Source organism: Zingiber officinale, chromosome 2A (genome assembly GCF_018446385.1).
Source record: "Zingiber officinale cultivar Zhangliang chromosome 2A, Zo_v1.1, whole genome shotgun sequence".
NCBI lineage: Eukaryota > Viridiplantae > Streptophyta > Magnoliopsida > Zingiberales > Zingiberaceae > Zingiber > Zingiber officinale.
Genome location: NC_055988.1, coordinates 38,104,011 through 38,126,836, shown reverse-complemented (window position 1 = coordinate 38,126,836; position 22,826 = coordinate 38,104,011). Strand labels below are relative to the sequence as shown.

At 39.5% G+C, this 22,826-nt stretch overlaps 1 pseudogene; it reads left to right on the top strand.

Moving 5' to 3' along the window:
* Positions 1-251: 251 nt before the first annotated feature.
* The window catches only part of LOC122043634, a 50,215-nt pseudogene continuing 27,640 nt past the window's right edge, over positions 252-22,826 (top strand).

Below are 22,826 nucleotides of genomic sequence, written 5' to 3'. Positions count from 1 at the left end.
CGCTGTCATTATTGCCGCCATCATCACCTCTTGTTGTTGGGTCATCCTCGCTGCCTGGTGGCAACTGACCCTCTAGCCCACTGACTCTTTCTCCCTCTCTCGCTTCTCTAAACCAACATCCCATGCAAACTCGCTCCAAAAATGCCATCTACAAACCCAATCCAAAGTATCTTCTTTATACTAGTCTTCCATAACCTTGTGAACCCTCCTCTGTCACGCAAACGCTCAAAGATCCAAATTGGGTATAGGCCATGCATGAAGAGTATGATGCTCTTCTCCGTAATCAGACTTGGACTCTTGCCCCACCTTCGCTAGACCGAAATCTTGTGGGCAATAAGTGGGTGTTTCGCATTAAGCGTAATTCTGATGGCTCAATTGATTGGTATAAGGCTCACCTTGTTGCCAAGGGTTTTCATCAACACCCTGGTGTTGACTTTCATGATACATTCAACCTTGTTATTAATCTAGTAACAATGCACATTGTTCTTAGTTTGGATGTGAATCGGAGGTGGTGTCTTCGCCAACTTGATGTAAACAATGTATTTCTTAATAGTCATCTTGCAGAGGAGGTTTATATGGCGCAACCTTCAGGTATGGGCAGTGCTGAGTTTCCGGATCATGTGTGTCATTTTCATAAGGCACTTTATGGCCTTAAGCAGGCTCCGCGCTTCTGGTATTTGGAGCTTCACGATTTCTTGGTCTCTCTTGGCTTTATCGCATCCCAAACTGACACCTCCTTATTCGTTTATTCTCGGGATGATACTGTTATCTATTTCCTTATATATGTTGATGATCTAATTATTACAGGGAGTGATGCTTCTTCTGTTGATGTTATAGTATATAAACTTCATGTAAAATTTATGATTAAGGATCTTGGAGCTCTTTCCCTCTTCTGCGGTATTGAAGTTCGCCCATCCTCAAATGGTCTTCTCTTGTCTCAGCAAAAGTATGTCATTGATCTTCTCTCCAAACACAACATGCTTGATTCCAAGCCGGTCTCCACTACTATTGCTGTTGGCTCTCGTCTTACTTTGCATGATGGGTCTTCATCTTTTGATACGACTAAGTTCCGACAAGTGGTTGGAGGCTTACAACATCTCCGTATGACTCGTCCTGATATTTCCTTTACGGTCAACAAGCTTTCATAGTTTATGCATGCTCCTTCAGAGACGCATTGGGGTGCTATGAAGCGTCTACTTCACTTTGTTCAGCTAATCCTATTTTTCACTCTCGGATGAAGCATCTGGCTATTGACTATCACTTTGTTCGTGATCTGGTGTAGGTCTCCGAACTACGAGTTACTCATATTCCTCCTGAGGATCAGTTGGCTAATGTACTTACAAAGTCGCTTTCTCAACCTTGGTTGTTTGCTATTTGTAGCAAGATTGGTGTCATTTCTGGGACACCATCTTGAGAGGGCATATTAGGAAATAATTATTATAAGTAAATAGTTATTTATTTCCTAGTTATTAGGAAATAATTATTATTAGAAAATAGTTATCCTAGTTATTAGAGAATAATTATTATTAGGAAATACTTATTGTTTTCCTAATTTATGTATTTTCCTATTTTCACTTGTAATAGTATTTATATATACAATATACTATCATTAATAATATGTATGAATTCTATCGCCAATACTAATATCCGTAATCTACATATTCTAAACCATGTACCCCAGTTGCATTATTATATTTCGCTCAACTATACATCTACACCAAACTAATTCGTGGACAAAAATATATACCTAAAAGTTTCATCGACATTCTGGTGCCATCTGATTTGAGAGATGTTCATAGAACATATAATATGGTACGTAGCCCTTCTGTGAAGGGCAGTCCTTGTCCCCTAAAGATCATACTCATAAATGGCTCTATAAGAAATTCTATAATTGCAATATCTTAGTATAGAAATGAATCAAGGCTTTATAAATAACACCATTGCAATTATACTACACCTTGTTATATCAAGAAAGAGGATGCTAGATACTCATAAAAGGAGTCAAACCACTTAATAAAGCCTTGTTAAAATATAACTAGATATGCCACAGGTCAGGGATTTCATTACTAGCTTAAGCATTTTATCGTTGAATCACATTCAAAATGACACATTAACAAAAACTCTAAATACATCCAATTGAAGGTTAGTAGTTCCAATTCTTTGTTGGCTTAGTTATATTTCTTACATTATTTAATTTGTATTCAAGAGAGTCCCTAAATGCATTTTTTTAATAGACAAACATTTGTATTGCCCGACAATCATAACTCCTCCCAGAAGGCAGCTAAAAATGTGAGTGGTTGAGCCCTTTAGGCATGCTTGTAAATCCAGTTATCATATTTATCAATTAAATATTTAGTTAAATCTCTTATCTTGTTCACTCTAGGAGATTTATGTTTTTAAATAATAAGAGAGTACAACTATCTTGCCAAATTATTTTTCTGATATTCTCTTTCATGTGAGGTGTTTCCAAAGTAACCCTACTCGTTTTTAACGTTCTTCCTTCACTTGTTGACACACTAAGCATTGAGCTACAAGGTCCATAATGTCCTTCCTACCGTTCCACTAGTTGAGATGATTTAAGTTTTGATACATTTGGTTACCTCTCCATTGAACTGTGAATCATGATAAGGTGCTTCTCGGTGTGGGTCTTCTTTATGTCTACATCCTTTACTCTAAGATGATGACAACTAGATCTTACATCGTTCTTAGAGTATATACGAGTAGGGATGATAATTTTCCCCGTGAGTTTGGGGCCCCGTGGGGAAAACCCGAAATGGGAATGGGGATCCCCGATTTTTCGGGGATAGGGCGGGTTTGGGGCGGGTATGGGAATACTATTCCCATCCCCGAACCCGCCCCGAATATTATTATTATTAATATTAATAAATAATAATATGATTTTTTAAAAAAATACTAATAATAGTGTTAATATTAATATTAAAATTTTTGAAAATATTATTAATAATAATATTATTGATATTGATATTAATATTAATATTATTATTAATAATTATTATTAAATAATAATAATAATAATATAAATTAATTTAGAAATGGAGTGGGGATGGGGAATCCCCGAACCCGTGGGTTCGAGTTCGGGGAATCCCCGAATCCGAAAAAATGGAAACGGGGCGGGGATGGGAATGGTAAACCCGGTCCCGCCCCGCCCCGTTGCCATCCCTATATACGAGTGCCCCTGAGTTAGTCAAAAAAATCCTTGTTGAATCAACATTCATGAATAGTATCTTATTAGCTTGTAATGTCGATAAAAAAACATTCCTTCTTCGTTAATCTCAATGAATTTCCAAAATGGTCAGTCCGGGGTTTTCAAGGTTGCCACCCTTGCTTGATAATCAACTATAGCATGATAAGTGACCAATTAGTCCATGCCTAAAATGATTTCAAATTCCATCATTTCCAATGCTTGTATATTTATGGTGAGGGAATGAGTATCAAAGTCCAAGGAATCACTTAACTTATCTATTGGAAGTCAACAATTTTCCTAATGGTATCCTTACAATTCTCATAATCATTCTCATAAATGTTCGGACTAATGTCTCTTCAACAAGTGCTAATAGAGGGGCCTAGACTTTCAGATCTGATTGTAGACTTCAAGACTTCAGGAGAATGGAACAAACTATCCTAGTTTTGAGCTATTAGGTAGGGCAACATTCAGAGTTAGAGAAAGTTACTAAATATCCAGAGTCATATAGTCGACATATACTAAGTAAGTTAAAATTAAATTTATCAACTAATAAGATTTTTCGAATGATGAAATCAGAACTCAGTTCGATATTACCTGTTCCTATTACTATAAGTTTTCTGACATTGTCAAACGCAACCGACCCTAGGTTTTTAAGTTTTAGCTTGGTGAACTTCAATCAGTCTCCAGTCATGTGTTTGAAGCATTCACTATTCAACATCCATTATCCATTGGTCCAAATCATTATATTTTTACACATAAAATATTAGATTTGGATCCAATTTTGACGGATTATAAGATAGATTGATTAAATTCAATATTTTTTTCCCATCTCACTCAATTTAGGTTCTCAATCATGTTATGCTTATCAATGATTGTGAGATAGTTGATTGAGTTTAAATTAGTTTATGTTTAATTTATTTAAGTTTAATTATATTTAATTGAATTAGATTTAATTGATTTTAGATTTAATTGAATTAAGTTTAATTAGATTTAATTGAATTGGGTTTAATTGAATTAGGTTTAATTAGATTTAATTGAATTTATATTTAATTGATTTAAGTTTAATTAGAGTTAATTGATTTAAGTTTAATTAGATTTAATTGAATTTAGATTTAATTTAATTAATTTTAATTAGATTTAATTAGATTTAATTGAATTTAGGTTCAATTGAATTAAGTTTAATTAGATTTAATTGAATTTAGATTTAATTAAATTAGATTTGGTTTAATTAACTAATTTTTATTTTTAACCTGAGTCCATCTTACCCTTTTCTATGCTGCAAAAGGCGGGTTCCGCCGCCCAGCGGCCCCCTACGCCTGCCCCATGGTATTGTAGGAGGAAGGTAAATCAAGGTGAATGCTGGGTTGGCAAGTTGATGGTTGTTCGAGGCTTTAAGCCAGCAGACGGGGATATTATCCCACATTGCAACTGGCGACACTCGAACCGTCGCTCCATGCTGCAAACATACCACCAACTTACCAACTGATCCAGTCCCTGGGGGCCATCTTACCCTTTTCTAGATATAGGATCGAGATGTGCTAGAGGGGGGGTGAATAGTGCTCGTGACTTTTTCACATATTTCGAAAAGCACAGAGTAACACAATGAAAATAAGAAATAAAGCGGAAGCAAAACAAGCGTTAATACTTTTCTTTTACTTGGTTCGGAGCCTGTGGCAACTCCTACTCTAAGGCTCGTGATTATCGATCGCTTTTGTTGGGTAATCACTATAGATCCGAAAATCCATTACAAGTGTATAAGTGCAAGTAATGAAAATACAAAGTATACCGTGTTGACAGTTCTAAGCATAAAAACACAGAAATACGAAATCTGTAAAGACTCACAGTGATCTCTCACAGATCTGCAATCGGTGACACAATATAATCTTTGGACTTGTTGTCGAAAGAGCGATCACGAACAAATCGAAAAGCTCTTCATGGTTCACAAACCAAATCTCTCTTTTGAGATTGGACAAATCAATCTTGAATGTTCTTCATGCCTCTTTCAATCTTGTGCATATGGACGAACCTTGCACAGAGACCTTTCATATGAGACAAACTCATTCTTTTTGACTTTGCCCAAAAACTCGCACATAGCAAGTCTCCTCTTCCTTTCTCTCTCGTGCTTATTTTTTTTCTTCACTTTCACCAATTGCCTTAGACGCCTATTTTATAGAGGAAGATGACTCTTCATCTTCCTCTACCTCCATTAATGGAGGAATGATAAAGGATTGGAAGGTGAAGGGGAAGGGGAAGAGACACCCTTTCACCTTCTTAACACCAACATCTCCCACTCGTCCAAGTCAATCCATAAAGGTTATCTGGTCACATAGACCATGTCAGTCACATAGACTACAAGATGATCATGTCACAGCGGCAAAGCCAAACATTAATGTAACGCCCCGCCTTCTACTGACAAAACTGTAAGGTCGGGGGTTACGGTTGCTAAACTATTCTGTGGCTACCACTGATGTATGATATACGTAAGGCTGAACTAAATTAAAAACTCAGCTAATTGCTATTAAAACTGGAAGTTATGTTCAAAATACACTTTCATTGTTGTACATACGCTAAAGGAGGGAATCTAAACTTTCCATGCTGTATCATACAATAGAACACCATTCTAAGCTACCATTCTAAGCTATTTAATATATGTTTCTATCAAATTTAGCATGCTTGGGCAATTACTAAGCATATGAGTGGAACCATGAGTTTTGTATCAATACTCATACTAAAACTAAGCATTTATACAAACTAAACATGCCGCTAGCAGCACCCAAACATCCCATTTGATCAAGGAGCTGAAATCAGACGTTTCTAGCTGAAATCAGACTTCCCAATCGATTGAAGCTGAGACTCGATCGATTGAAAGGCTTCAATCGATCCATTGATCGATCCAACGTGCTTTTGTACACGGAAATCCTTTCTGAATCGATCGGCTGATCGATCCAGCCTGGGCCAATCGATCAGCTGATCGATTCAGCAGCTCTCTGTTCGCGGAAATTACTTTCCGATCGATTGGTTGATCGATCCATGGCCAATCGATCAGCTGATCGATTCATCAGCTCTTTGTACGTGAAAAATCACTTCCCAATCGATCGTCTGATCGATTGAGGACCCTCCAATCAATTGGCTGATCGATTGGAGCTCTGATTTCTGCTGCATTCCACCACTAACCCATATACAATGCAAATGTATCAACTTAAAGCATCATAAGATTCCTAGGCATGTCATTACTATCATTATTCATGGTTTATTAACTAACATCAAAATAACTAGTAGTCTAGGCATAACATGGTGCATACTTTCACAATTCATGACATTTAACATTCTAAAGGTGCGGAATAATAAGAAGATAAGAAATTCTAATTCTTTAAACTTGTTAGGCACCAAGAGTCTTTATTCCAAGTTCCTTCTCACACACATCTTGACACATTGCCCTCCAGCCTCCGCTAATCCATCTTCCCTTTACCTTTATCTGCAGTATAAGGAAAAGGAAACTATAAGCCTAGGAGCTTAGTAAGAACCATCTAGCTCACAAAACATGCATTCGATGAAATCATGCTTTTTAAAGATGCTATTTGAAACACATGCTGATATCCATGCTGAAAATGCTAAAACATGGCATACTGATATATGAATCATGGCAATTAAATACTGATCATGGAACTATCTTGTTGTATTAATAAGAAAAGCTGAACTAATACATAAGCTGAACTAAACCGATGCTAGGCTAAAGCTAAATTTGAACTGTATTCACATAACTAAATTGTGAAGTTTTGAAAACTATTTTTCATTATAGATAAAAATAATAATCATGCTGCTCATGGGCCCGACAACTGTACTTGCTATGCGCACATCCCTAACTAGACCCGAGGTAGCTAGTCCCGAATCTAGTAGGGTTTACTAGGTTATCTAAACCTAGGGATAACTATGGGAGCCCAAGCCAAGGACAACTAAGAGTCCAGCACAGTGCCACTGATAAAAGTAAAATACTGATTCATAAGTTGATTTATCTTATCTTCCTCTTACTAGGTTATCTAAACCCAGAGCTAGGTTATCTGAACCTTGGAGCAACTATGGAGCCCACCCATTGGACCGTAGTCCCATATAAACTGAAGCAAGACTAAGCATGCTATTTAAAATGCTTCTATGGCATTTAACTGAGCTATTAAAATGCCTACTGTAGCATTTAACTATACTAGTCATTTTATCGAACACTTGGTGTGCTCTATTTCTCCTCTCTATTAGGGGACCACCTCTAGGCACCCGACAGCGTCTAAAACCCTAAAACTAGAGAGGGAAACATGTCTGGCCTATCTAGAGGTGCTCAAATAAACACTAAACTTACAAGGAGGGTCAAATACACCCTACGTGCCGAAAAATCTGCATATGGCTGAACTAAAACATAAAAACATACGATTAACTACTTATACTGCTGGTGAGGGGTTACTTACTTCCTGCACTAGGTTTCTTACAATTCTGATCGCTAGGTTTTTGAAGAAGAAGATCTCCTTAACGATCTTCTTATGTCTACGCATTCTTCTCGCGGAGATGAGCGTCCTCGTACTAGAGTCGTCGCCGGAAGGTGCTCCTACGACCCTAGGGATGGAACCCTAGGTCCCTTGGGGCTTGGTGTGCCGAGAGGGTGAGGAAGAGGGAGAGGGCGGCAATTGAGGGTGAGGGTGAGGAAGAGTTGCCGATCCAAAATAATAAACCCTCACTTAAATTCCCTATTTATATTAAGTGATTAATATGACCCAACTAAATCATAAATATAATTTCTCTCCTTTTCTTTCAGCACACCCTTGTTGGGGCCTCTTGGTTACTAAAGTCATGTTATAAGTTGTAGGGTCTAATAGGTCGCGAGTTCAATTCCCGCTTAGACTATTTTACGTTTTTATTTAATTTTGCTACTTCCGCTACTCCAAAAATTCCATAAAAATATTCTAAAATTTCAGAAAAATAATAGAATATTTCTAAAATTTATTTGAGAATTTTTGATCGTTACAATCCCCCATACCTTATAAAAGTTCATCCTCGAACTTAAAATAACTCTGGGTACTTCTGTCTCATACTAGCTTCTGTCTCCCAAGTTGTCTCTTCTGCGGTGTGATTTTGCCAAATGGCTTTTACTAATGGTACCTCCTTGTTCCGTAATTTCTTAACTGCTCGGTCTATTATCTGAATAGGCTGATTGTCATAGCTGAGGTCTTCGCGGACTTGTACCGACTGGGGCTCAATCACCTGGGTGGTATCTGGGATATGCTTCTTCAGCATAGAGACATGAAATTAGTTATGAATAGCTGACATCTCCTGGGGTAGCTCTAGCTCGTATGCTACCTTGTCAACTCTTCTAGTGATAAGGTATGGTCCCATATATCTGGGACTTAATTTGACCTTCTTCCCAAAATGTATTACTCCACTCATGGGAGTCACTCGGAGGAATACTGTATCCCCCACTGAAAACTCTAAGGGTCGACGTCGTGTATCAGCATAGCTTTTCTAGCGGCTCTGAGCTGTCTCTATCCTCTGGCGTATCTGCTGTATAGCTGCTGTGGTATCTGCTACTAGATCTGTCTAAAGTTCTAGTTCTTTCTGTTCACCACTTTCATACCAGTAGATTGGAGATCTACACCTCCGCCCGTAGAGAGCCTCGTAGGGTGCCATGCCGATAGTGACCTGATAGCTATTGTTGTATGCAAATTCTGCTAAACACAGATATTTGCACCAACTTCCCTTGAAGTCTAGGCCACACGCTCGGAGCATATCTTCGAGTACCTGATTTACTCGCTCTGTCTGACCATCTGTCTGAGGATGGAAAGCTGTGCTAAACTTTAACCTGGTGCCCAATGCTGACTGTACACACTCCCAGAAGTGTGACGTGAATCTACTGTCTCTGTCTGAAATGATGGTCCGTGGAACTCCATGCAGTCTAACAATCTCCTTGAGATACAACTGAGCTAGTTGTTCCATGGAGTAGGATATCCTGATAGCTAAGAAGTGGGATGATTTAGTCAATCTGTCGACTATTACCCAGATGGCATCAAAACCATTCGTGGTTCTGGGTAGTCCTACTATGAAATCCATGGAAATATCCTCCCACTTCCATTCTAGAATCTGAATAGGCTGCAGAACTCCTCCTGGTCTCTAGTGTTCTGCCTTGACCCTTTGGCAGGTTAGACAGGTACTGACATATCTAGCGATGTCTCTTTTCATCCCAGGCCACCAAAAACGTCCCTTTAGGTCTTGGTACATCTTGGTGGAACCAGGATGCATCACATAAGCAGTCTTGTGAGCCTCGTCTAGGATCTTCTTCCGTAGTTCGTCCTGATCCGGAACACATAGTCTGTCACCAAAATACAATACCCCACTATCAGATACTCCGAACTCTCTACTTTCTGATTCTGCTAACCCTTGCTTGATTTTTTGAATTTCAGGGTCTTAACCCTGAGCTGTCTGGATGTCACCAAGTAGGGTAGATGCTAATGTCATAGTAGAGAGCTGTCCAACTATAAGTTCGAGACCGAAATCTATAATTTCCTTTTGTAGGGGCGGTGACATGGCTACTAGGGATAGTAAGGTGGCACTGGACTTCCTGCTAAGTGTGTCTGCCACCTTATTGGCTTTTCCTGGGTGGTAGAGGATGCCTATGTCATAGTCTTTGACCAGCTCGAGCCATCTGCGCTGTCGCATATTCAGATCCTTCTGGGTGAAGAAGTACTTCAGACTCTGATGATCTGTATACACTCTACACTGAGCTCCATACAAGTAATATCTCCAAATTTTGAGGGTGAAGATAACTGCTGCATGCTCAAGGTCATGAGTAGGGTAGTTCCTCTCATAGTCCTTGAGTTGTCTGGAGGCATAGGCGATCACCCTGCCATTTTGCATCAGTGCTGCTCCTAGTCCCAATTTAGAGGCATCACTGTAAATATCAAAGCTGTCTGTGTTTTCTGGCAGAGTCAGAATGGGAGCACTGGTCAATCTTCTTTTTAGCTCGATGAAGTTGTTCTCACAATCCTCTGTCCACTAAAATTTTCTATTCTTCCTGGTGAGAGCTGTCAGTGGGGAGGCTATCCTGGAGAAATCCTCTACAAATTTTCTGTAATAGCCTGCCAGTACCAAAAAACTTCTGATTTCATTGGCGTTCTTAGGTCTTTTGCAGTTACTCATAGCCTCTATCTTATACTGGGGCCTACCATGACACCATCCTTGGAGATGATGTGACCCAGGAAGGATACCTGATCGAGCCATAATTCACATTTCGTGAACTTAGCGTACAGCTGGTTCTGCTGAAGGGTCTGCAGTACTATCTTCAGGTGCTCTGCATGTTCTTCCTGAGTCCTGGAATAGATAAGAATGTCGTCGATGAACACGATAACAAATTTATCTAAGTATTCTCTGAATACTCTGTTCATGAGATCCATGAAAGTAGCTGGAGCATTTGTCACGCCAAAGGGCATGACTATGAACTCATAATGTCCGTATCTAGTCCTGAAAGCTGTCTTGGGTATATCACCTTCTTTAACTCTCACCTAGTGATATCCCGATCTGAGGTCTATTTTAGAGAACACTACTACTCCCTTTAGCTGATCAAACAGGTCATCTATCCTGGGAAGAGGATACTTATTCTTAATCGTGACTTGGTTTAGTGTCCGGTAGTCTATACACAGGCGCATGCTCCCGTCCTTCTTCTTCACGAACAATACAGGAGCTCCCCATGGTGAGTGACAAGGGCATACGAAACCCTTGTCGAGTAGCTCCTGTAGTTGCTCCTGAAGTTCCTTCAGTTCTGCTGGAGCCATGCGGTAGGGTGCTTTGGAGATGGGATTTGTATCGGGGACGAGTTCTATCTCAAATTCAATCTCTCTGTCTGGTTCTAGGCCCGGTAACTCCTTAGGGAAGATTGCTGGGTAGTCACATACAACTCGGACATCTTCTAGCTTTTGGTTCTTGTCCTGACCGGTACTGACTACATGTGCTAGGAATCCCGTACATCCTGAATCCAATAGTTTATGTGCTTTTAGAGCTGAGAGAAACTTCTTGGCCTTTCTCTTTGGTTCTCCGATGTACCTAAACTGCACTCCTGCTTCAGGTTGGAATATAACTTTCTGTTTACGGCACTCTATGGAGGCACCATACTTGATCAGGAGTCCATTCCCAAGATGACATCATAGTCAGCCATATCTAGCACGATCAGATCACCAAAGAGTTCTCTGTCCGCTATAATGACTGGCACTGCTCGGCACCAGTGCGTGGATGCCATGATTTCTCCGGAAGGTAGTGTTGTCAAAAACTAACCACTGAGTACATCTGGAGATATTGCTAACTTTTCGACAAATGTCCTGGATATATAAGAATGGGTTGTCCCAGTATCGAATAAGACAATTGCACTTTGCTGTAAAATACTGATCTGACCTGTAAAAACTGTCGAAGCATTCGCTACGTCCTCTCTGGTTAGTCTGTAGATTCTCGCGTTTGTCATGGCTGAGGGGGCTTCTAGTCTGCCCTGGTTGATGTGTGGACCATCTAAAGCATCTGACATCTAGTGCAACTGTGCTAGTTTGCCTCCGTACTGCAACGGCTGTGGTGGGGGAAGGTTGGTCTTGTTCGGGCATTGTTTAGCCATATGCCCATCCTAGCCACATTCGAAGCATCCTCGTGTGCCTTTGCGACAAACTCCTGGGTGGAATTTCCCACAAGTGGAACACTTGGGATAGCTAGACTGTTTGCTAGCTGGTCCTCCTTTTGGGTAACTCCCTGGTTTACGTTTGTTACTGGAGTTCCCTTTCCAGTTAGAGCTATGACCACGGTATTTCTGAGTACCTGAGCCTCCTTGGCCTTTAGACTCTAAGAAGGCTTGGTTCTGCTGCTTGATGTTGTTCTGGTAATGCTCGGTGATCAGAGCATTACTTACCAGTTCTTTAGTGGTTTGCGACCTATGGACGCCGCTGGCCACGTTCATTGCTATTTCCGGCCATATCATTCTGATTATCAGCCGGACTCGTTCTCTTTCGGTGCTGACGAGTTCGAGGCACAAACAAGCCAACCTGTTGAATTTCTTCACGGCTTCCTCAACTGAAAGTTTGCCCTGACGAAATTTAGTGAACTCATCGTAGTGGCGATTTGTGACCCTCATGTGAAAGAACTCCTCAAATAATTCCCTTTCAAACTCGGCCCAAGTCATCTGGTTCACTGGGCGCTTCGCTTTAATCCTCTCCCACCACATACGTGTGTCTCCTGCCAGGTAGAAGGAGGCGCATTTCACCTTTTCAGGCTCTGGCCAGTCCAGAAGCTCCATCGTACTCTCCAGTGTTTTGAACCAGCCTTCGGCATCCCATGGTTCATTGGTGCCTGAGAAGTTCTCTGGCTTGATTTTCTGCCACTGGATCAGATATGCTTCTCTCTTTGCCCCCGCTGCTGGGGCTAGTGGTGCTGTAGGTTGGACTGGTTGAACCTCTGCAACTACTAGGGTTACTATATTCGGTTCCGGGGTGACAGTGGGAGTGTTCTGCTGATTAGCCCGTAGGGTGGCTATCTCCTGTTGCTGTTTAGCTAGTTGCTTCTGTAACTAAGCCACTACCTCTGTAAGGTCTGGGGAAGACACTAAGCCGTCCACCTCATGCTGGGGCTCAGTAGCTGGTGCCCTTCTAGCTGGGCGTCCTCGTACCATTTCCTAGAGAAGTAGAGGACATACATAACTACTACAATCATGTTCACATTGTTGGATCATGAAACGTCGATAGAGGGGGGGGGGTAAATATCGATTTGAAAAATAGTGTTAAAAAGAGTTAAACGCAGCGGAATTTAAAAAACAATAGACACAGTAATTTTTACTTCGTTCGGAGCCTGTGACGACTCCTACTCGAAGGCCCGTACTCCGTGAGTACTTTCGTTAGGCAATTCACTAGCAATTCGAAATAATGATTACAAAAATAGTACAATGAATGCTAATGAAAGTTAAAACAAATACCGATAAGAATTTAATAAAAAAGGAAAGGAGCGTATTGTCGGAGCTTTGTTAGCATCGCAGATGCGTAGAGCAGTAGAGCAGGCAGTAGAAGACTTTCTTTTCGTTGTTGTTCTGAAGCTCCCCTCTGACCCTTATTTTATATGAGGCTCGGGGCGCCTCAGATCCCTTCCGGGGGCCCTGGTGGGACGTGGCAGGTCCAACCAGCAAGCTCCACGTGGCGACGCGCAAGTTTGGATAAAACTTACCTCCGGGCGCCCGGATCCCTTCCGGGCGCTTGGACCTCCGGGCGCCCGGATCCCTTCCGGGCGCTTGGACCTCCGGGCGCCCGGATCCCTTTCGGGCGCTCGGATCCCTTTCGGGCGCCCGGACCTCCTATTTCCAGGAACTCCTTCTCCTGCAAAATAGAGTTAGTCCGAGGCAAATATATATCCTGTAAAACAGATTGTTAGCACGGTTAAAGTTCAACAAAGTAATAGAAAAAGAGTATGACTTAAATTTCGTGTTTCCGAGACCGTAATCTAGTCACGATCTTGACTTAGATATCTGAAATGGATCTAAGCCGGATCGACGCCTAATGTTCCCTTCCTGGGAACGCGTCCTCGCAGTCACTCCCCTCCAGTGACTTACCTCACTTACCTGACAGACGTCCGGTCAGTTCGTCGACCCGTCTGGACTTCGTGCCAGCTATCCGGTCAGCCCGTCGACCTAGCCGGACTTCTCGCCAAGCGTCCGGTCAGCCCGTCGACCCGCTTGGTCTTCTTGCCAGTTATTCGGTCAGCCCGTCGACCTAGCTGGGTTTCGTGCCAGACATCCGGTCAGCCCGTCGACCTGTCTGGACTTCTCCTGCACACTCGATCAAAGTGTCAGACAACAACAAACTAACTTAACCTGATTTGTCATTCATCAAAACCTGGGTTAAATCATTAGTGCTAACCGCACCAACAATCTCCCCCTTTTTGATGGAATGACAACCTGGTTAAGTTAGTGAAAACATATGCAAGAAACAATATGTATTTATGTGGTTTTAAAGTTATGTGGTTTTAAAGTTAGTTTGGATTTTCAAATTGATTTAGCTAACTTAAATTGATTTAGCTAACCTAAATTGATTTATCTAACTTAACCACCTAACCCTCCCCCTTTGGCATTCATCAAAAGTAAGCATAGATTAAGTAAGCATAAATACAGACTTCAGACAAGGAGTTTAAAACATGGATTATTTAGCTTTTATTTCTTAAAAAAAACTAAGTCTTGAAAGATAGCTGATTTATAACTTTGTAATTTTGAAAGATAGCTAATTTTTCGAGTATAAAAATTCAAGTTGTCAAACATAAGTTTTCAAAATCAAAATTCAAAAACTAAGTTCGAAAAATCTATTTTTCAAAACTGATTCAAATTTATTTTTCAACACTAAGTTTGTAAAAGATTTAATTTTGAAAATTTAAGAAAAATGATTTTGAGAAGCTTAGTTTGTAAACTTAAGTTTTGAAAAATCAAATTTCCACAATCTTCAATAACAAAGCAATTTTTAAAACTAATTTTTGTAAAAGTTAACTTTCAAATCAAAATGTAAAAATTAAGTAAACTCAAATTTTAAGAACTAGAGTTTTAAAATCAATTTTCAAACCTAAGTTAAATCTAATTTTCAACATCAATTTTCAGGAAAATCCAATCCTTAAAAACAGCTTAGTTTTTTTTCAAAAACAGGTTTAAGAAATTTTTAATAAAATATTTTTCAAACACAAATTTTTAAAATAAAGGGAAAATTTTAATTAATACCTCCCCCTGAACCTGACATTAGATCAAATGTTTAACCAGTTTGTTACTGACTGACTTATCAGAAGATAGCAGCTTTCACTTGGTTAGTCAAGTTAAGTTTAACTTAAACTTGATTAATGTATTTTTGTATTTAACGCCCAGACTTATATCGATGCACTGAAATAAGCATCTTAAGTCTTAGGCAAGTGGCCTACACATCTCACCCCTTTCTATGTTCGTCAAACACAAGCAAGGTAAGCCTAGGGTTTTGGTGAGATGGCCAAAACTAGTCCTATGGGTACATGCTTTCTAAGGATTTTGAACTAGGCTAAGGCTAAAAATATTTTTAAAAGATCTAAAAATAGGAAAGTTTTGAAAATGAAATATGTTTTAACCTATAATTTTAGAATAACCATTTTTGAAAAATATTTTTTGAAATTTGAAACTCCTAGTCTATTAAGATCAAACATAATCAATCCATATCAGAAATAACACTAGATAGATCAAAAAGTATTCTACAAGTGATGCAGATAACTGAAGTGTCATAACTAGAGCTACTGAGATGAGGAAGGGGGTGGTCCAGATCCCAAGGAGCGGAGTAGTGTCATCAGCTCAGTGTGTCGGGTCTGCCCGTCAGCTCGCAAGTCGAAGACCTCTCGCCGCATGTCACGCTGAAAGTCAGAGATCTCCTGCTGGAGACTCGCCATGGATCTCTCTAGCTAGTCCGGTCATGCGGTCAGCTAGAGTTCGTGGTGCGTGACGTGGTGCTCGAGCTGGTGGTGGAGGTGGAACGACCTCCTCCGGAAACAGTGCAAGCATGAACTCATCCTGCTCGACCTCCCCCTGTGCGTCTGGATCGTGCTGGTGCCGTGCCCCCTCCGCCAAGACATAGTACCGTCACCCTCATCTATGTGGATACTAGCTAGAGAGAAGTTCCTAGCTGCTATGACGTCAAACTCAGTCATATAGCGAATGTCTCCTCTAGTGACATCAATGTCCAACGAGGACATATATGCTGTCAGAATGTGACAGAAAGGCATGTGGACTCGTCTATTAGTCACGTATCTAGCAGAGTAGATAATAGTGGAGAAGATATGTAGGCTGATGTCAATATCTAACCTATGACTCAGGGCATAGAGTAAAAATGAATGGAATGGGCGCATCACAGCGATGTCCCGTGTAGTCAGTGGTAAAATGCAGAAGACTAAGATCCTATAAAGAGCGTAGTCCTGGACTCGAAGTTCTATCGACCTAAACTGGGTCACAGTGGGATCTCGCTCTCCCCCAAAAAAATACGAATAAATCGTATCAAGAGTGATATGTGAGTAGGGATCTCCGAATGGTAGATCCCTGGGAGGATAGCACAAAAAGGAACAAGTGGATGGACGTAGCCCTAAAAACTCCCGGATCATCGTAGGGGATAGCGTGATATCAGTACCCGCTGCTCTAGTAGTATAGGTAATGTCGTCTACTTTCACTAGGTTGTTACAAAATTCAGCACACAGACTTATGTTTACCGGACTAGTACATTCAACAAGGTTCTGTAAGTTATAGTGGTTTATAACCTCCATAACGGGAGCACAAGAAACTAGAAAGAACGATCTATCTATACATTTAGTCCTAATGGCCATATAAATGGTTGACTCAAACTTGACTCTAAGTTCATCTGTGGGAAACCTAGGGTCAGTACTAGCGTTAGAGGGCCCAACACCAGTATTCTTTCGTTTCCTACTGTATATAAAAGAGATATTCTAAATGAAAATATCAAGACAAATTTAAAAGAATTCTAAGAAAAAAAATTTACCGAGGAGCTATCGTAAAATATAGAACTGATGACCTCGGTTGAGTCGCAGCAGCGTCATCATCGCTAGAAAAATTAATTTTAGAGCACTCTCACACTGAGGTTCGGATAGAACCTTGGTAAGAGTGAAAGGTTGTGGGGCAATTGTTGGGGGCGCCTGCCCCCCCTATTTATAGGGAGCTCCGGGTGCCTGGGGTTGATTTTGGGCGGGGCGCCCGGATCCCTTCGGGGGCGCCCCGGAAGGGAATACCAGGGGCGCCCGCCCCGTTTTTTTTTTTTTAATTGAAGTTTGATTAATCGAAAATTTAACTTAACTAATTTAATTGACTTAATTCGAATTTTAATTAACTTGATTCAATTCAAAACACCATTTTAATTTTAATTAATTTTAATTTAATTTGAAATTTAATTTAAAGTTAATATCGATTAAATTTAATAATTTTAAAATAGTTTTTAAAGTTAATTTAAAAGTTTAAAGTTAAAATAATTTTTAAAGTTAATTTAAAATAATCTTTAAAATAATTTTTAAAGTTAAAATAATTTTTTAAAATAATTTTTAAAGTTAATTTAATTTTTAAAATAATTTTAAAAGTTAAAATAATTTTTAAAGTTAAAATAATTTTAAAGTAATTTTTAAAGTTAAAGTTAAAATAAATTTTTAAAGTTAAAATAATTTTTAAAATAATTTTTTAAAGTTAAAATAATTTTTAAAGTTAAAGTAATTTAAAATAATTTTTAAAGTTAAAATAATTTTTTAAAATAATTTTTAAAGTTAAAATAATTTTTAAAGTAATTTTTAAAGTTAAAATAATTTTTTAAAGTTAAAATAATTTTTAAAATAATTTTTAAAGTTAAAATAATTTTTAAAATAATTTTTAAAGTTAAAATAATTTTTAAGGTTAAAATAATTTTTAAAGTAATTTTTAAAGTTAAAGTTAAAATAATTTTTAAAGTTAAAATAATTTTTAAAATAATTTTTAAAGTTAAAATAATTTTTTAAAGTTAAAATAATTTTTAAAATAATTTTTAACATAATTTTAAAATAATTTTTAAAGTTAATTTAATTTTAAAGTTAAAATAATTTTTTAAAGTTAAAATAATTTTTTAAAGTTAAAATAATTTTTAAAATTAATTTTAAAATAATTTTTAAAGTTAATTTAATTTTTAAATAATTTGAAATTTAATTTTAATTTAACTTAATTTAATTTTAATTTGAAATTCGAAATTTAATTTTAATTTGAAATTTGAAATTTAATTTTAATTTGAAATTCGATTTTTTTTTTGAATTTCGAAATTTAATTTTAATTAATTTTAATTGAATATGAAAATTTATTAATTTAATCCTTATTCATCTCACCCGATCTAGATTATCAATCAGGGTATCCTATAATTTTGTAAGATGAATTAGATTTAATTATAGAGTTTGGTTTAACTTGTGTTAGATTCAGGTTTAGCTTTGGTCTCTACAAATAGGCATTCTTCGGATAAACTTCTAAGCTTGGTGAGTCACATGGACGTTATTAGAAGTAACCAACCTTTCGAGGTTTTCCGAATAGTCCTATCCACGGAGCTTAGTACTAAATCTTGGTCTGACTAGTTAGGATCCATTTAAGGGTAGCTTTGGTCAGTTCCATTTGGCCAAATGCACCAGATCGAAACCATATCTTTCTAGACATGCGATTCCCAAGCTTCCCTAACGTACTATCATCCAAAAACTTCACCAGTACCATGATTCAAGTTAAACCGGGCCCCTTTTTAACTAATCTTAATTACCCTGTCGGGTTCCTTTATTTGGGTTACCCTGTCGGGTAAGTTAGTTTTGGAGGTGCCAGCTATTCTGGAGCCTCCCCCTGAATTATTGACCCTTAATTTAAATTTTTATTTTAGGTTTGTGTCTTTTATAGTTATAATTAACTTGGTGATAATTTATATTTTGTTGAGTTTTAAAATGTTTAAATTTTGATTTAGGTTTGTATTTTGGTTTTTGATTTGGTTTATTCGAGTTTATATAATATATTTTTTCTTTGGGTATATAATATTGATTAAGTCCTACTTGCGTGGTCAAACACGCTTTCGGAACCCAAGCTTGATTAGTTGATTTGTATTGAGTTATTAATGATTTAAAAGTTTTATTTGAGTTTGACTTGTATCCGAGTCCGGTTTTATTATAACACGCCTTTTGATTATTCAGGATTAAGTCTAGATTTTTTGATCTTGTAGTAAATTTTTCTAGCATTTCTTTTAACTTATTGATTTTTGATTTTAATGATGAATTCTCTTCAAGTATTAGATCTTGAGTCGGATTTGAATTTTTTATTTGTTCCTTGAGGTCTTGATTTTCCTCAAGAAGTGATTTGTTTTCATTTTCTATTTTAACTAACTTACTATTTAAGCAGGAAATAATTTTGAAAATTTTTTTGTTTAAATTAAAATATACCTTATCCAGGCCTTCGGAAACGAGTACGGACTCGTGGCTCGATTCGGGTTCGGACCCGTCTTCCGATTCATCTCCCGATTCGTCTTCCGATTCAACTTCGCGGGCCATCAGCGCGAGGTGACTCTGGTGCTTCTGCTCTTCTACCTCCGATTCGTCCGAGGAGGAGTCGTCCCACGTTGCTTTGAGGGCCTTCTTTTTAGTTGGCTTCGGTTTGTCGAATTTCAGTCTTGGACATTCGTTATTGTAGTGTCCCTTTTTGTTGCATCCGAAGCAAGTCACATTCTTCTGTTCCGCGGGAGAATTGATCTTTTGAAGGTCCTTTTTGCTGAAGCTCCTTTTTCTCCTAGTGAACATTTTTCTTACCAAGTTCACCAGGTATTCTTCATCTTCGGAATCTTGACCGGAATCCTCTTCAGATTCAGACTTGCACTTCTTTTCTTTGGATGGTCCTGCAAATAAAGCAATACCTTTCTCGACTCCAGCATTAGTTTGTTCATGTAATTCTAACTCACAGAAAAGCTCGTCTAATTTTAACTTAGATAGATTTTTCAAAATTTTGTAGGCATCTACGATTGATGCCCATAAGCTATTACGAGGAAAGGCATTTAGTGCGTACCTTATTAAATCTCTGTTTTCCATCTGATGGCCTATCGCGTGGAGTCTGTTGAGGATGTCCTTGATTCTCGCGTGCAGTTGACTTGCCGTTTCCCCTTCCTACATTTTTATATTAAATATTTTATTTAAAAATAAATCTCTTTTTGTTACCTTTGCGTCGCTCGTTCCTTCGTGCAGCTCGATCAATTTGTCCCACAATTCTTTAGCATTCTGATGCGGTCCGACCCGGTTCAGCTCTTCTCATGTTAGGCCGTAGTGTAGCTTATTGATTGCTTTGTTTTTTGTCGACGCCTTTTTCCTCATGTCCGGAGTCCACTGTGTTGGTCCCTTTGGAGGCCGGCAAGAGGGGAGGGGTGAATTGCCCTACAAAATAAAACTCGAACCTTTCTCGGATTTCAACTATATCATAAACACTTGTAATAAAAAGTAGAGACTAAGTAAAGAAATCATACACCAGAGATTTACTTGGTTTGCAATCAGAGGATTGCTAATCCAAGGAAAGTAAGCGCACTATGATCTCCTCTGGGCGGAGAAGCCTCTTTACAACGTTGACAGTACAAATGAAAAGAAAACAACTGAAAGCATAGAAAGAATTGATTACAAGTGAGTTATTCTGAATGTGCAGACCAGTACTCTATTTATAGTACTGGTCCGGGCGCCTGAAAGGAGTTCAGGGTGGCCTGGGGGGGATAAAATTCTATCCCCAATGATCAGATCGCGTTTGACGCGATCCTGGTCAAAATCCAGCTCCAGGCGCCCGGAAGGGTTCAGGGCGCCCCGGAGCCCAAAGTCAACAACGTTGACTTTTTCGCCTCCAGTTCAGCTCGTCTCGGTCCGGGTCTTGTTCGCTCTGGCTCCGCTAGCTTCGGTGATCTCGGTCATCCGGAATAGGGCTCACCCGAACCCAAGTTCCGGCCTTCTCCTCGAGCAGCCTTCCTTCCCGGTTTCTCGTCCCTCGAACGCCGCACACGTTCTTCTCGTCCACCGGTGTACTCTTCCGCGGTCACCTCATCCCTTGGACGCACCGAGCCCGTCGGCTCTCTCCCCGTGCCGTCCTTCTCGCTAGCCGCGTCTTCCGCTCGACTTCCTGTGTTCCTAAGCTCCTGCACACTTAGACACAAGGGTTAAACAAACGTAGGACCTAACTTAGCTTGTTTGATCACATCAAAACACCTTGGGGTTCCAACACATTGTTCCGTGTCTAGTGGATTTCCGGAGTTGTCGGTTGGAGCTCGGTAGGCCTTTATAACGCTGAACCACTGATCGTAATCCGTCTTTAGGTACACCTCCATTCTTTTCTTCCAGTATGAGAAGTCATCCCCGTTGAATAGGGGAGGACGTACTGTGCTGAAGCCTTCTCATTGAGACATTCTGCACACAAGTAAACAATGAAAAAAAATGTTCCAAGACTTGGTCTTGGATTAGTAGTGCAGGAAAAAATAATAGCTGTGTCTAAGTTGGTGTTGCACTAATTTAGATTTAATTGTAACGAGAAAAAAATTCCCAAATTAATAATAATATCAACTTAGAATTAAGCGTAAAGAAAAAAAAAGAAAAAAAATCTTTTCACCCCCTGTCTGATTGGTGGTTGCACCAAATCATAGCGGTACCTGCTCTGATACCACTTGTTGGATCGTGAAATGTCGATAGAGGGGGGGGGGGTGAATATCGATTCAAAAAATAGTGTTAAAAAGAGTTAAACGCAGCGGAATTTAAAAAACAATAGACACAGTAATTTTTACTTCGTTCGGAGCCTGTGACGACTTCTACTCGAAGGCCCGTACTCCGTGAGTACTTTCGTTGGGCAATTCACTAGCAATTCGAAATAATGATTATAAAAATAGTACAATGAATGCTAATGAAAGTTAAAACAAATACGGACAAGAATTTAATAAAAAAGGAAAGGAGCGTATTGTCGGAGCTTTGTTAGCGTCGCAGAAGCGCAGAGTAGTAGAGCAGGCAGTAGAAGACTTTCTTTTCGTTGTTGTTCTGAAGCTCCCCTTTGACCCTTCTTTTATATGAGGCTCGGGGCGCCTCGGATCCCTTCCGGGCGCCCTGGTGGGACCTGGCAGGTCCAACCAGCAAGCTCAACGTGGCGACGCGCGAGTTTGGATAAAACTTACCTCCGGGCCCCCGGATCCCTTCCGGGCCCCCGGACCTTCTATTTCCAGGAACTCCTTCTCCTGCAAAATAGAGTTAGTCCGAGGCAAATATATATCCTGTAAAATAGATTGTTAGCACAGTTAAAGTTCAATAAAGTAATAGAAAAAGAGTATGACTTAGATTCCGTATTTCCGAGACCGGAATCTAGTCACGATCTCGACTTAGATATCCGAAATGGATCTAAGCCGGATCGACGCCTAATGTTCCCTTCCGGGGAACGCGTCCTCGCAGTCACTCCCTTCCAGTGACTTACCTCACTTACCTGCCAGACGTCCGGTCAGCCCGTCGACCCGTCTGGACTTCGTGCCAGCTATCCGGTCAGCTTGTCGACCTAGCTGGACTTCTCGCCAAGCGTCCGGTCAGCCCGTCGACCCGCTTGGTCTTCTCGCCAGCTATTCGGTCAGCCCATCGACCTAGCTGGGATTCGTCCCAGACATCCGATCAGCCCGTCGACCTGTCTGGACTTCTCCTGCACACTCGATCAAAGTGTCAGACAACAACAAACTAACTTAACCTGATTTGTCATTCATCAAAACCTGTGTTAAATCGTTAGTGCTAACCTCACCAACACACATAACTACTACTATCATGTTAGATGCTATCATATATAAACATGCTTTAGTTATCTATAAACATGAAGTTATCTATAACCATGGAAGCAAGAAACATAAATAAGTTGAGGTATTCTTACTTGGAAGCTGCAGGTTCAATGCTGATGTGTGTGTGGAGGAAGTATGGAACTTGCTCTGATACCACTCTGTAATGCCCCGCCTTCTACTGACAAAACTGTAAGGCCGGGGGTTATGGTTGCCAAACTATTCTGTGGCTACCACTGATGTATGATGTACGAAAGGCTGAACTAAATTAAAAACTCTGC